The sequence below is a fragment of the Euprymna scolopes genome, chromosome 10 (assembly GCF_053919585.1).
Source record: "Euprymna scolopes isolate OS-2025 chromosome 10, ASM5391958v1, whole genome shotgun sequence".
In the NCBI taxonomy this organism is placed as follows: Eukaryota; Metazoa; Mollusca; class Cephalopoda; order Sepiida; family Sepiolidae; genus Euprymna; species Euprymna scolopes.
Window position 1 is genome coordinate 80,272,893 of NC_136491.1, and position 15,551 is coordinate 80,288,443.

Genomic DNA, 15,551 nt, shown 5'->3' on the forward strand with positions numbered 1-15,551 from the left:
TGTATATGGAGATGCACTGATATAAAGGTAGTTTTTTTTGTTTAAACTACAAAAGTAATAATCTTAGCAGGGACGACCGGCGTAGTACAGTAGTAAAATACCCTTGAATATGATATTTTAATTCATACAGATTTCGTTTATTATTATGGAGTTAATTTTCTTATCAAATCTCACATAGTATAAAGTTGTGATTAATAAAAAAAAGTACATCTATATAACAATACTACGTGCTTGCATCATCTTGAATTTAAACCGAAACTAAAACTTATGAATATATATATATATAATATATTTGTAATCATCGACATACAGTGCTGTTTTGTTGTATCACAACTCAGTAGTGCCGCTAGACTAGCATCTCTCCCAAGCCAAGGATTGAACCTTGAACCGTTGTGGATGTATATATATATATATATGTATATACGCAAGTATGTATGTATGTATGTATGTATATGTAAAAAAAAAACGCGAGTGCCTTCAGCTGCAATCGAAACCGAAACTAAACTGATGAAGAATATTTGGTAAATGACTTGAGTGCCATCAGCATTAATCGCAACCAAAACCAAAACTTACGACAAATATTGGTAAAATTCTGTTAAAAAGAAATGGAAGGTCATAACAATTAAGTAACGTAACTAGGAAGATAATGTATAAAAATATGACACAAAAAATAATACACACGTCATCGTATTAATATAGAGACACCTGTATAACGGCCCACAAAAAATGCAATCATATTAACCGCTTTTGCGTCTCGAATAAGATACAATTTGAAAGAACAGAAAAAAATGGGTTTAATAAATAATATCAAATATAAGTTTCGTATCCAATTTCGTATTTTTAAGACGGCGTCGATCGCTACAATCTTGCACTTGGTGCTCAATGAAGGACAAAGGAATAAAATAAGTGTTTAAGTAGAACAGCAAATCGGCCTCTCATTTTTTTCGATAAACATTAAAAATCATTTTCTGATGCAGTTTTAAACAGTTTTAGAATTTGATGGATGATCAAATGAATGACATTATAAACTATGTCAGTCTTGTTGAGTTCAAATGCAACGAAATCAATTGTGGATATTTAACTTATATTTCTCTTAGTATATCTGTCTGTTTGTCTATCTTCCCGCTGTACATTTATCGGAAAAAAACTTAAATTTGAATGAATTTAGCTTTAAATTTGTGCAGTAAGATATGATATGCTGTCGATGAACATTTTAGCCTTTACAGAGACGAATAGATTTAATGCTAAACGAGCCCAAATTTACTCACTACTAAATAAGTTTGACATAGACACCTTATTTTACGTCAACGGGATCTAACCCCTGGACGGTTATAAACCTAGTGTATGTATACAATCGAGGAAAAAAGCTGTATTCGTTAGAATGTGTGTAAAAAACCAACTTACACTCAATTTAGCGTATACAATGCATTCCACTGCATTAAGTAACTAATAAAAATACCTGCTATTCCATAAACCAGATAAACAAAAGCGATTCTTTTTTAAAGAACATTCATTGAACAAATAACTTATTGAATAATTTCGTCAGCATATCCTTGTGCATATGTTCTTTAAAGATTGTATACGAAAGATTAATTGATTTTAAACTGTCCTCATGACAAATTGTCAATATCTTAAGTACGTTAAAAGGTGTGCATTGTTTTAATTCTTTTTTTTTACCTCCTGCTATCTTTTCCTGACATCCAGTAAGGAAATCGGTTTGATAGAATACCCAGTTGCTTGCTTGATTGACCCGCTACTCGTAAAATAATCCGCTTTCTTATATATATATATATATATATATATATATATATATATATATATATATATATATATATATATATATATGCATAAAGATATTAGCATAGCATTGTTAGAGAATAAATCATTTGAAAAAAACAAAAAAACTTTGCTTTAATTAATGAGATTAAAACAATATTCTTATCCATTAAGATTTTAGCTACAATCTGTTGTAAATCACCGATTTAAAAATTGAAAGCCTGTTGGGTTTTAATCTAATGGTTAGATATTACTTGCCCTGCATAAAATTCTGTTTGGGGTGACGATGGCTAGGTGGTTAATGACGGGAATAAAAAGTGAGCGTATCAGGTTCGTTTCACAAAAACACGTTCATTAAACCCACATTCGATATAGTATCAAGGCTAATAAGATACGGTAATTTCATTCCTTCAATGTTGAGGTACAAGTAAAATTTGGTTGATGGTGAGTTATCTTTCCTTTAATATTTATTCACAGATTTAATTTGGAAAATATAGAGTTAACTTTTCTTTAATATTTACTCACAAGTTGTATTTGGAATGTGTGGATTAATTTGGTAGATGTAGTGTTAACTCTTCTATATAAAGAAAACAGTAGACACATGTGTGTGTGTAAATATCTAACAGGTAAACTATTAAACTACTGGTCACATACCACTGAAATTCTCAGGAAATAATATTCATGCACCAAGGGTGGTTAATAGCGAATAATATCGTTGCTACCATGCATTTATATCGTAACAGATATCAGCAAATTTGCATGTGAAATGTTCATTAAGCATTAGCTGACATTTTGTCTTGTTTTTATGCGCATGCGCGTACATTTTTTTTCTCAGGTTGGAACGCTCGGTTCTTTTTAATTTCAATTCTAACTGATGACACCAACTCATTTTTTATGTCTTTATATTAAATAAAAAAAAAAATAAAAATAAAGCATACGTACATTTTACTCGCGGTCTGAAATTTGTAAATATGAAAACAAACCTATATATCTTTTTTACGATCACATATTTACTTAATTTGAGGCATTATTTTACGAAGGAGAAGTGAGGATGGCACACGGAATACGAACACCTCTGAAATAATAACGTTATTAGTTAGAAAGCCATTCCTAATATGGGAATGGGAAGGTATTATTTAGACTATTCTGTAATTTCACATAACAATTTATAAAATAAAAAAACTAACACGTATTATCTCTATTTTTGTTTGGTAATTAGTATCTGTTTCCTAATCCAACTTCTTGATTTGTTTATTATAAAGCAAGTGTTGCCTAATCAATAATTGCACTTTGAAATATTTATTTTTTGAATAGCATGAATTTTAAATAAGATGCTTCTACAGTGTAATACACATATTTAAAAAATACAAACAATTTATAATGAAATCATGTATTTCGAAAAACTGCTGAGTCATTTTTCGGAAGTGACGTCATGTGTTGATGACGTGGTGGGGAGCACGGTATGTTGCTTTAAAAGGTACTCTGGAGGCCGCAAGGGATTACAAAACATTTTTTTTTTTTTTAGATGAGATTGAGGTGTGATGAATTAGTGCCTGATCATTCTCCCAAGCATTACCACCACTTTTTCTGTTTATGGAGAGGAGGGCAGTAGATGATTTCGCTGATTTCGCGTCAGAACAGATACTAGAGTTTGATCTTAGCCAAAAGGCCAAGTAAGCGTAATATTGTTTTCTACCAGGCATTACCACCTTCTAACAAAATACAACATGAAATATATTTCAAGATAATAAGGGTTAAAATTATGAAAATTTATTGTCGAAATAAGTAACAAATCCAAGAATTACGAAAAATGATGAAATGTGAGTTAATAGATTGGTGTGCTTGTAATGAAATAATCGGGCAAGGCAATATATCAAAGTTGTTACTTTCGTAAGGGGTAGCAATAATGTAGGTTAAAATTATGAAAAATGATTGTCGAAATTAGTAGCATATCCAAGAATTATGAAATATAAAATGGGAGTTAATGGATTAGTGCGTTTGTAATGAACTAATAAAGTCAGACAATATGGCAATGTTATTATTTTCGTACGGGGTGATAATGTGGGTTAGAATTATAGAAATTACTGTCGAAATTAGTAACATATCCAGGAATTATAAAAAACTGATGTAATGTTAATTAATTGATCGGTGCGTTTGTAATTGTTAATCGGCCCAGACAATATATTACAGTTATTACTTTTCATAAGGCGTGGCCATAATGTGGATAAAATTATGAAAAATGATTGTCCAAATTAGCATATTCATGAATTTTGGAAAATGATGAAATGTGAATAAATCGGTTGGTGTGTTTGTAATGAAATAAAAAACCTAGACAATATATCAAAGTAATTATTTTTGTTAGGGGGTGATAATGTGGGTTAAAATTATAAAAAAAATTATTATAGAAATTAGTATTATATTTAAGAATTATGAAAAATGATTAAATGTGAGTTAATTTATTAGTGTTTTTTTCAATGAAATCATCAAACCAAACAATATATAAAATTATTCTTTTTGTTAGAAGAGGGGCGATAATGTGGGTTAAAATTATGAAAAATTGTTGTCGATATTAGTAACATATCCAAGAATTATGAAAAATGATAAAATGTTAGTTAGATGATTGGTGCGTTTTTAATGAAATAATCAGCCAGACAATGTATCAAAGTTATTACTTTTGCAAGGAGTGCGGCGATAATGTGGGTTAAAATTATGAAAAATGATTGTCGAAGTTAGTAACATATCCAAGAATTATAAAAATATAATGAAATGTGAATTGATTGATGTGTGTGTTTGTAATGGAATAATCAACTCAGACATTATATCAAATTTATTATTTTCGTAAGGTCGGCGATAATGTAGGTCAAAATTAAGAAAAATGATTGTCGAAATTAGTAACATATAAAATAATTATAAAAATGATTAAATGTGAGTTAAGAGATTGGTGTGTTTGTAATGAAAGAATAAACTCGGACAATATATCAATTATTATTTTCGTAAGGGAAGGGCGCGACAATGTGGGTTTAAATTATGAAAAATGATTGTCGAGATTAGTAACATAATAAAGATATGTGAAAAATTATGAAATGTGAGTTAATTGATTTGTGTGTTTAATGAAATATTAAATCTAGATAATATATCAAAGTTATTATTTTCGTAAGGGGGTGCGATAATGTAGGTTAAAATGATAAAAAAATGATTGTTAAAATTAGAGACATATTCAAGGATTTTGAAAAATGATGAACTATGCCTAAATCAAGTCATGTGTTTATAATGAAATAAACAACATAGAGAATATATTAAAGTTATTATTTTCATAAAGCGGGGGGCGAAAATGTGGATTAAAATTATGAGAAATTATCGTCAAAATTAGTAACATTATCCAAGAATTATGAAAAATGATGAAATGTGAGTTAACTTATTAGTGGGTTTTTTTTTTCAATGAATTAATCAAACAAAACAATATATCAAAGCTATTATTTTCGTAAGGGCAGCGGGCGATAATGTGAGCTACAATTATGAAACATGATTTTCGAAATTAGTAACATAATCAAGAATTATGAAAAATAATGAAATGTGAGTTTATTGATTGGTGCGTTTGTAATGAAATAATAAAGCCAGACAATATGTCAATGTTATTATTTTCGTACGGGGGGGTGATAATGTGGATTAGAATTATAAAAAATTACTGTCGAAATTAGTAACATATCCAGGAATTATGAAAAATGGCGTAATGTTAATTAATTGATTGGTGCGTTTGTAATTGTTAATCGGCCCAGACAATATATTACAGTTATTACTTTTCGTAAGGGGTGACCATAATATGAGTTAATTGATTGGTGCGTTTGTAATGAATTAATAAGCCGAGAGAATTTATCAGTTTTGGTAGGTGGTTAACAATAGTTTTCTGAATTTGCAATGTTACATTCTGGGGAATGACCTCATAGTTGTAGTTGTGAGTAGAAAGACACATGATTATGTTGCGTTTTATCGCGCTCTGTAGTTCTCTATGAATTAACAAACCTTCACTTTCGGGTGGGTTGGAGAGAGTAATGTCCATTTTGTGGTCACTATGCAATCTTCCACAATGTCATATTCCAACACTATTGAATAACTATAAAATCATATTCTGGAAATGGCATCGTTTCGTACTAATGCGTTGCTTGCTGGTGGTTGTGGTATTTAGGGAGGAGAACTACATTAATATTGAAAATTGTGATAAAGTAAAAGTTGCCTAATGCTCGTTCGCGTCAATGCATTTATGTAATTATGTTGAAATCCTGTTCTGTTATGGTTAAGCAATGATATCATTTCACTTTAAAAAATTGTTGTAGTAGTAGAGAGGGAAAGAACACAGTAATGTGGAATTTTTGTAATGAAGCAAAGGTTGCCTAATCACAAAGCTTCTCAACATATTTGTTTATTTGTTTGTAAAGCCTGCTGAGTAATCTTCCGAAAATGATGTATTTTTCCCCAAAATTTTGTTGTTGATAGTGGGGAAAAATGAATCAGAGTAATGTGGATTTTGACACTGAAGCAAGGGTTATCTTATCACTTAACTGAGTCAATGTATTTATGCATTAATTTTAAAATCCTGCTGAGACATCTTCCAAAAATGACATAAATTGTCTTACAATAATAGTGCCGTTAGTGAGGAAGGAAATAAACGCAGCAATGTGGAAATTTATGGTGAAGCAAGGGTTGCGCACTCATAAACCAACACTATGTATTTATGTATTAATTTGGAAATCCTAATAATCTATCTTCTAAAAATAATTCCAGTTTTCTTAATATTATGGTAGTTGGTGGGAAGAGAGAGTATTTCATCTATGTTGTACAATACCTGTGGAGTATGTTCAATTGTTTCATATATGTATATAAATTATCCGTCCAAAGGTAGGTGAACATATTTTAAATATGTGTTGTAAATTACCACTCCCAAAAAAGCAAAATTATTTCATATATATTCTGTTAATTACATGTCCTAGGGAAGGTACAATTATTTCGTACATGTGTAATGACCGTCATAGGGTAGGTAAAATATTCTTTTGCTCGAAATAGCAAATGATATATAGACATTAAAAATTCCTCTATCCAAAGAATAGCAATTATATTAAAAATCAACTTACATTTTCTCATTGTTTATACGGCCCAGAGCAACGCCGGCTTGCCCCGCTAGTCTTTAATATTTACTCACAAGTTAAATTTGTAAGGTGCAGTGTCATTTTTTATTTTATATTTATTCATAAATTAAATTAGGAAGATGTAGAATCATGTTTCCTTTGATATTTACTCACAAGCTAAATTTGGAAGACGTGTGCTTATATTTTCTTAAATATCTCCGATTGCAACTTTTTGGATACTAAAATTGGAATATTACTAGCATCTTGCTGTATGTGATAATATAACTTACAGATATGTAGATGACGCTCAAATTATTTTCATACTTACGAGGATATTCAGGTTATAGAAGACTGATCACACAGAGTTAAGTATGCTGCAAAGTCCTTGGCAAAGTGGTTGGCTTCGTCAGATACTGATGAAATCACATCAGGTTGTTGATTACGGTCATTAAGAGGTCAGTAAAGGGAAAATATAAAAGCTGTGCTGTAAATATCTGCTTTTGTAAAGCATATGTACGGATGTTCGAGGTCTTCTTTGGAGATGTCCCTGCCACGGAAACATACCCTTATTCTTTATGTAATCACATATTGCATATTCATAGCGGTATTAATGATCGGGTTTGGATATGAAGTTCTAATAGTCTTTATTTAAAATTTTGGCTCAGGAAACAGTTGAATTACTGCCAATTTACGAAAATACAACAGGTAAGGTTTGGTCCTCTTCAATTGGATTTCTACTTTTGGACAAGTTTTCCGTAGAAATACAACGATGATACTATGTGTTTAGATTTAGAATAATAAATTAATTCCATATATTTTCATGAAACGTTATTTTGTTTAATGGCCTATCAAAATTAAAAATATATTTGGATACATCTTAGCATAAAGCAAATAAATCGTGTTTGAAAAACTGTTACTAGTTTTCGCTGATCGTTCACAAGATGAAGCTTAATTACCTGCTGAAAAGAAAAGTTATAAATAAACGACGAAAACAAACGAAGCAGATAGAACAATATTCCTCCATACTGGCATTAATATTCTCCGAATGTTTCCGACCTTTGCTGATCTTTTTTAGCGATTGGTCTAATTACAAATATGAGATGAAATTTATAATATTTTAGCGTTATTTGTTTTGTTTGTTTGTTTGTTTGTTTGTTTTTTCAGATTTTGTTGTAGATTTGTTTATGTGTTCCTCAATTTCCTACTATTCGGGTACATTAAATATTGAGACCGAAACCTAATTTCACACACCAACAAATAAGTCCGCATATTTTGCAAGAGAGTACACAATTGTAAAAACAAAACTGACATAAACTCATTTGCAGACAGTTGCTGCTTGATTTCACCCATATTTAATCGTACGCGTTTGTATTTTTCAAAGATATAAAGTTTTGAAATGCTAAAGATTTAAATCATTATATCGATCGACGTTATTTAGATCCAGGTAATTCACTTGGTATAACAATCATCATAAGATTGATATTGGCAAGTCCCAAATGGATAAAAATTTGATAAGACCAAGCGCTGTATGCAAGAGATTAATAAAACCTCCATGGAAAAAAATTGCAGCAAAGAATATGTTTTAAAGCGTTGTTCAGAGTAATCTCTTAATCCGTTAATATATTGATCAAATAAGGCAAGCGCAAATCTAGTTGAAGTTCTCATCCCAGAGATGTGGCAAACTAGACATTAACAATTGAATAAAGTAACCAATTCTTTCATACTGCAATCTTTATATAAGTACATATATCAACAAGTTAGACTACAAACATTTATTAATTTTTAAAAATGATTCATTATTTAATATCTTAAAATTAAAAATGTTTATTCGTTTAAGTTTCTCATATTAAGTGTTTAAATAACTTTGCTCGCGTATGACATTTTTTGATTTGTATACATTAGCCTGAGATATTTTATTAAATATTTGATATCGATGTTCGCGCGTATGCGTCTGTATATGTGTGTTTTTAGCACCACCTCTGAGTTATTTGTAAACGTTTGAAGCGTGTTATTTTTTTAAGTGTGTAATTGTTTTGTTGGCATTTCTTGATAAACTTAGGAATGCCGAAATTTAGTGATACCGAAATATGAGATTTCTTTTAATTTTCCTCATAAACGTCGCCTTTTATTATATATGCATACATACGCACACACATATATATGTCGGTGTGCGTGTTTATGTGTTCTTAATTCAGTGTGTCTTTTTTGTTGCCGTTTCTACGACTGTTTATATGTAGGTATGTGTTTTTCTACAAACGTGTTCACGCATCTGTATGTTAGTGTGGGCTGTGCTTATTAAATGCTAGTGTGAATTTGGCTTGTGTAAGGAATTAGGTGTAAGAATTGGCTTGTTATATCGACATGAAGCTTAATCTAGCTTTGCTATATATGTAATTATGTTGTGGGAAAATATACTGTTTACTTGGACTTAAATATTATTTTTGATTCGGGACGCTTTTATCGTTTCATATTTTGGCTAACGCCTATTTAGTAAGGTTGTATGTTGTGTATTATATTACAGAGACGCCGTGGTCTTTTTTAATCTGAGCATTTATTGCTAGGTTTTAGAATATAATCAATTATTATGTCACAATCCCTAAATTCCTTTGTTGCATATTGTGATTATTTTACTGTAATTGAAGCTAATTTTGTATGCGCCCGTTTAATATTTTACTAGTTTTAACTAGGTTGCTAACCCTGTTATTTTGGTTACATAAACTCAGTTTTCTCCGTATTTTGTGGGTAGATCTCGATTGTTTCTGGTCTATATAAAGATGTACGTTAAGATCTGTATTTGTTTCGATTCGAGGAGAGCAAAGTTTCTCTAATAATATTTTCCTACTACTATATACCTCTGCGTAATAGTTGAGAGGTGTATTACAGACTCGCTAAAAGTATTCGTCGTTCGTTCAGTTGGAAAACTTACAACCAATATAGTTAGTGAGTGTTTTAAAGATTCTACGTGCTAGAAAATAGTGTCTACATTCAAGGTACCCTTTGATGTTCATGCCTTTTTAAAAATTAGGTATTTGTACAGAATGTGGACCAGAGTAACCAACTGGCCGATCGGCTTTGCTCAGAACATGCCGGCTTTCGTCGAAAGTCGTCGATTATCAAAGCGTAATATAACTACTTAAGTAAGATACGGAGGAACACATTTAAATAAAAGAAAATCACAAGAAATAATATAACGAAAATAAAAAAAACAATCTACCGTAAAAAATTGTTTTATGCTTGTAAAACAAATTTTAAGTGCAAAAATATATTTAAAAAATAAAAAGATACTTATATTTTGTCTCACCTACATTTTGGGGGTCCAACAAAATTGAACAAAACTAATAGATCCACTTTTTTTGTATGTTATATATATTTTGTAATAAAGGTTTTATAAAAGAACTTTTCATATATTTTCCATGTAATTTTTTTGCAGTTTTTTTCTTTATTTTGTACTTAATGTAAATTAAAGTTTTCCTGTTTTGGTTCCTTTTTTTTCATGTACATATTTTCATCTATATTGGGCGGGGAAACAGATATTATAAAATGAAAATAAATTACAGCATCAAGATTAGGTAGACTTTTTTCACGGTCTCATCAGACAATGTCGAATTGGGGTCAGAGACAGCGGGCGTGGAAGAAGCTTCGCCAACCCAATCAGATAGCTTTTCGATATATGGTTTAAAATTGAGACGCGAGATCATTACCACATTTCTGACTCCACATAAACTGTAAAAAGTGCCCAGCTGGTCACGTTTATTTTTTCCAACATTTCCCCTAAAGATCCTCTGCTTATTTGCTGCATATTAATCGGTCTCTCGCATCAGACTATGGCCGAACCCGAGCGCATGACGCCATGATCCGAGCAAAGCTAAGTGGACGGTTACTTACGTCCGCTTCAAATTCTGTACAAGTACAATAATTATATTTTGAGGTAGCTCTGATGTTATGGTAGGGAGATGCAATTATACAAATTATTAGGAAAATGAACGACATAACATCTGCTTTTTATACTATTAAATATCCGGAAACACCTGATTCCAAAGTTATTGAAATAAATAACTGGGGATTATTTAGTGCAAATTCATAAAATTTACAATGTGCGTGATCATATACTGTTATTTTTAAATATGAGATAGATAAACTGTATATTCGGAACAATATCACGGTAAAATAATAGGAAGTTCTTTTTGTTACGTATCTAAACACACTTATGAAATAATGCCATCGGAAAAATATAAAACAATGCGTTCAGAAAAAGTATATGAACATCATGATCGATAAAGGTTATTTTTATAGCTATACGCATGACCAAGTCTGAATTCTTTGTATGTTAACTTTTTTCGGTTAAGTGATGTAATGGCAAATACAGGTTACCATAATATATTACACAACAAAATACAACAATGAAAATTACACGACAACTACAGTAATATTACAAAAGCAACTCTAAACAAAAAGATTTCGTTAAAAATCTTGACCAAAATCTCGAAGTTATATCATTGATTGTTTTGTTTATTTCAAGAAAACTGGTTATAAACGCCCCAGGATCCGTTGGTAATATATTTCTCGTATACTCATCAATTTCTTTCTATAGCTTTCTCTCTAACACTATATCTCTGTCTCTCCTTTTTGGTGTTCTCTACTCATTTATTTGTCTTCGATCCCTCAATCTCTCTTCTGTTTCTATCACTGGTAATTATTTATGTAATTGTCATTTTGTTACTGCTCCCACAAATCACCTTATTATCTGTTTTAATTTCTGGGAGTGACGTCAATAGTAGTAAACTCCGAAGTGAATGAATAAAACAAGCAGGATAGCATGCTAACAACACAAGATGAACGTCAGTGAAGTTGGCGAAGTTAACAATGAACAAAGCACTATGAGGATAAGAGAGTAGGTGGTTAATCGGCAGAATTTGATTAATTAAATATGCAATTCGACAAGAATTTGATAACATTGTTAGATTATGCTGAAAGTAGTTCGAAGGTAATGTTTACACGTGGGCACTTATCATTAAACAACGATATTAAATATTCTTGGATAAACATTACTGAAAGCTTAGAGATAAATCCAGTGTTATTTAGATTTATATAAAAACAAGTATGGCTAGATTGGAACAAGAATTAAGAATAATATAAACGAGTGTGTGTACACCGACATGACAGAAATGAATCGGCACTAAAATAAATAGTTTCACTATGCTTATTACTTATATTTACAGATGAGAATAGTGCTGGAATAATATAGAGCATCTTATCAAAATTGTATCTAACAACATTGAAACATGCCATGAACCAAAGGAGCATCACTCCAATTGCGTCAAAATGAAGATGATCTTAGTTACTGCAAAATAGCAGGAAATATTCCAAAACCTACTTTTCTACTGTTAAGAAAGAGGTTTGTGCAAAGAGAGCACAAAGAGTGCACAAACCCCCACGTAGATTACCTCAGGCGATCTAAAAAACATTGAGTGCTGTGAAAATAAATTTTACAGATGATAATCGGTGCAAAGCCTCAGACATCGCAACACATGCTGATATCAACCACAGAATAGTTGTTATGTATCTTCACATCAGCTGGGCTACTATGGTAGACCTGCAAGCAGGAAATATCTTCTTTGTCCTGCTAATATACAGCGCTGAAAAGATTGGGCTCATGAGATGATGAAAGACCTTTAAGCTTTAGGAACAATGTAATTTTCTTTGATGTGTAACTATTTTCATTATTGCCGACAATCTAAGGGTATGTGTATGGAGGTTCCCTCAACAATGGTTTACTTCAAAAGATTGCAACCAACGCTGAAACATAGGGGTTTCTCGATTATGGTATTGGGTGCAATTTGGAGTGATGGTCGCTCAGACAGGACGAGGTGTGTAGAAAACATTAATTCTGCTAAATATGCTTGAATATCGCATGAACGACTCTTACCAATACTCCCAATGGGAACATGAACCAAGTTAACAACCTATTTATGGAAGGCGGAGCAGTTAGTCACTCTGCTAGGGCGACACAACATTGGTTGAGCCAAAATATATTAATAAACTTCCATGTCCAAGCCAACCTAGTATATGAGCCCATTTGCAAACTTTTGAGATATAATGAACAATAACCTTCGACAATAAAAAGGAAACCATCTTCTAAACCTGAACTTTTAACAGTATTGCGCCGGTATTGTATCAGATATCACAGAAAATTACTCAATATGATATTTTTCAACCAATCAATGGCATATATACACTATTCCTTGCAATAGAGACAGCAAAGGAAATGTCAACAAAGTATTGGCTATTAAATTTGTGATCATTTATTTTTATTTTTTTATTTTTATTTTTTACATAGGAGCCATCATTTCTAGAGGTAATTCGACGATTAGGGTTAATTGGTATACATTAGTGGGCATGTCACTAGTAAGGGTGCTGGAGGTAAACGTTTTGTCTGGGATGACATTATCCGCCTGATAGTCAGGAACCCGAACCCTGTATTAACCACTAAGGAGGCTGTCCTATCAGCAGGCGCAAAGTACTGGGACTGATGTATTGCCATTTGGTGAATGGATTCTGGACCATGCAGTAGTCTCTGGTGGGGCCTCTCGATGCCATACTAGCGGGTAATTGTTACGGCTTTACATTTTCATGTGTTAACAAAAATGTCCTGTCTTTTTCTCTCTTACTTTCCCTCTCTGTACTGCTCTAACCAAGTATGCCGACCTGTTCCACAAATCCCAAAACCTCAACATGAATTATCTCCAGAAAAAAACTCGAATACACCAAGAACCTCATCTTCCAATGTAGACGCCTACTACCAGGCCTCCTTCTCCTACATCAGGGGTCTACGTTCTAACCTTCCAGAGGTTGAAAGCCAATTACAGGGGACGAAACAGGACATATTCTTTCCAAGTGAAACTGGAATGGGCCGAGCACTTCCCTAGATGAGTTCATAATTAACGGATACTCTAACTTAACAGCTAAATCTGACCCCAAGATCATCATGGGCATGCAATATGTGCCTACATTAAAGATGGCTTCCCGTGTGGCAGGGATATCTCTAAAGAAGATCCTAATTTACCCTATATGTGCTTCCGGGTTGCACTTGCTTACACCATTGCATTTATATTTGCACTCTATCGGCCCCATAACAGCGAAGTTACTATCTTTAAGAGTATATCTGAGAAAAAATACGACACCCTATCTGCACATCCTCGGCTAACATCCACATCTGTGGTGACTTCAACGTCCAAAACATGGAATGGCTGACCCATTCAAATAAGACAGACGACGAGGGGAGGTTTTGTCATGATTTTGCCATTGCTTATGACCTCACTCAGATTGTTCGCGAACCCACCCGTGTGCCGTATACTACTGGTCAATATGCAAGCCTCCTAGACCTTTTTCTCTCAACTTCCCCTGAGCTATGTTCATGTTCCGTTAATTCTCGTCTAGGATCCTCCGACAACTCCGTCGTATGAGTTAAGATAAAAGTGAAATATAATAAGTCCCCAGACGTACCTCTCCACCGTACTGTATACAGATACTCTATGGCTGACTGGGACAGCTTCCGTGCATTCATATCTGATTTACCTCTGCATTTCATGTTTAAAAAGGATGTGTCCTCTATAGTATCAGATCTGACCGAATGGTTAATTGTAGGCATAGACCAATTCATACCATCTAAAAATTTCCAACAAAAACCGAACAGCCAGCCATGGTTCTCCCCAGAATGTGCTGCTGCTATATCGCACAGAAATCACTTTTTCCATAGCTACCAACGTAATAGATGCACTGAGACTAAAGCTGCTTTCAAGAACGCCAGCAACCATTGTAAAAGAGTAATGAAAAAATGCAAGAGAGCTATATGGCCAGTCTGTTAAATCCAAAGTAGCTGATCAGCGGCTTGGTTCCCACCAGTTTTGGCAAATAACAAATAGGATCCTGAACAGAAGTATGCGTTCTATCCCAACCATTATCAATGGACCAGAGGTCATCTCGTCAGCATCAGACAAGGCCAAACTATTTGCAAAGAACTTTGCATCTAATTCTACCCTATGCGACGAGGCCATATACTCCCCATATTTCCTCCTATAACACAGAACACGCTAGGTAACATACAAATATCCGTGCATGAGGTCGCCAAGCTAATCAAGAACCTGTATGTCATTAAAGCAACTGGCCCTGACGGCATCCCAATTATAGTGTTAAAAAAGCTTCAACCAGAACTTGCTCCAATACTTATGAAACTGTTTAAGCGTTGCCTTAAGGAGAAGTGCTTTCCGACTCCCTGGAAAAAATCATCAGTATGCGCTGTATTTAAGAATTCAGCTGATAAGTCATCTCCCTCTCAGTACAGACCAATAAGCCTCCTGTGTGTTATGAGTAAGTTGCTGGAATCCATATTAAATTGAGAAATAGTAAACCACCTTAGCAGAATCAATCTTCTTAATGACACACAATATGGTTTCCGTTCTGCAAGATCTACCGCAGATGTGCTAACGGCTATATCTCACAGGATTAGTGACTCTCTTGACAAATGCTTCCTTTATAGGGCAATTGTTCTTGACATATCAAAGGCCTTCGACAAGGTATGGCATAAGCGCTTATTTCACAAGATTTCCAGCTAGGGTATAAGTGGAAATGTTTTCTCTATCATTAAATCATTTCTCT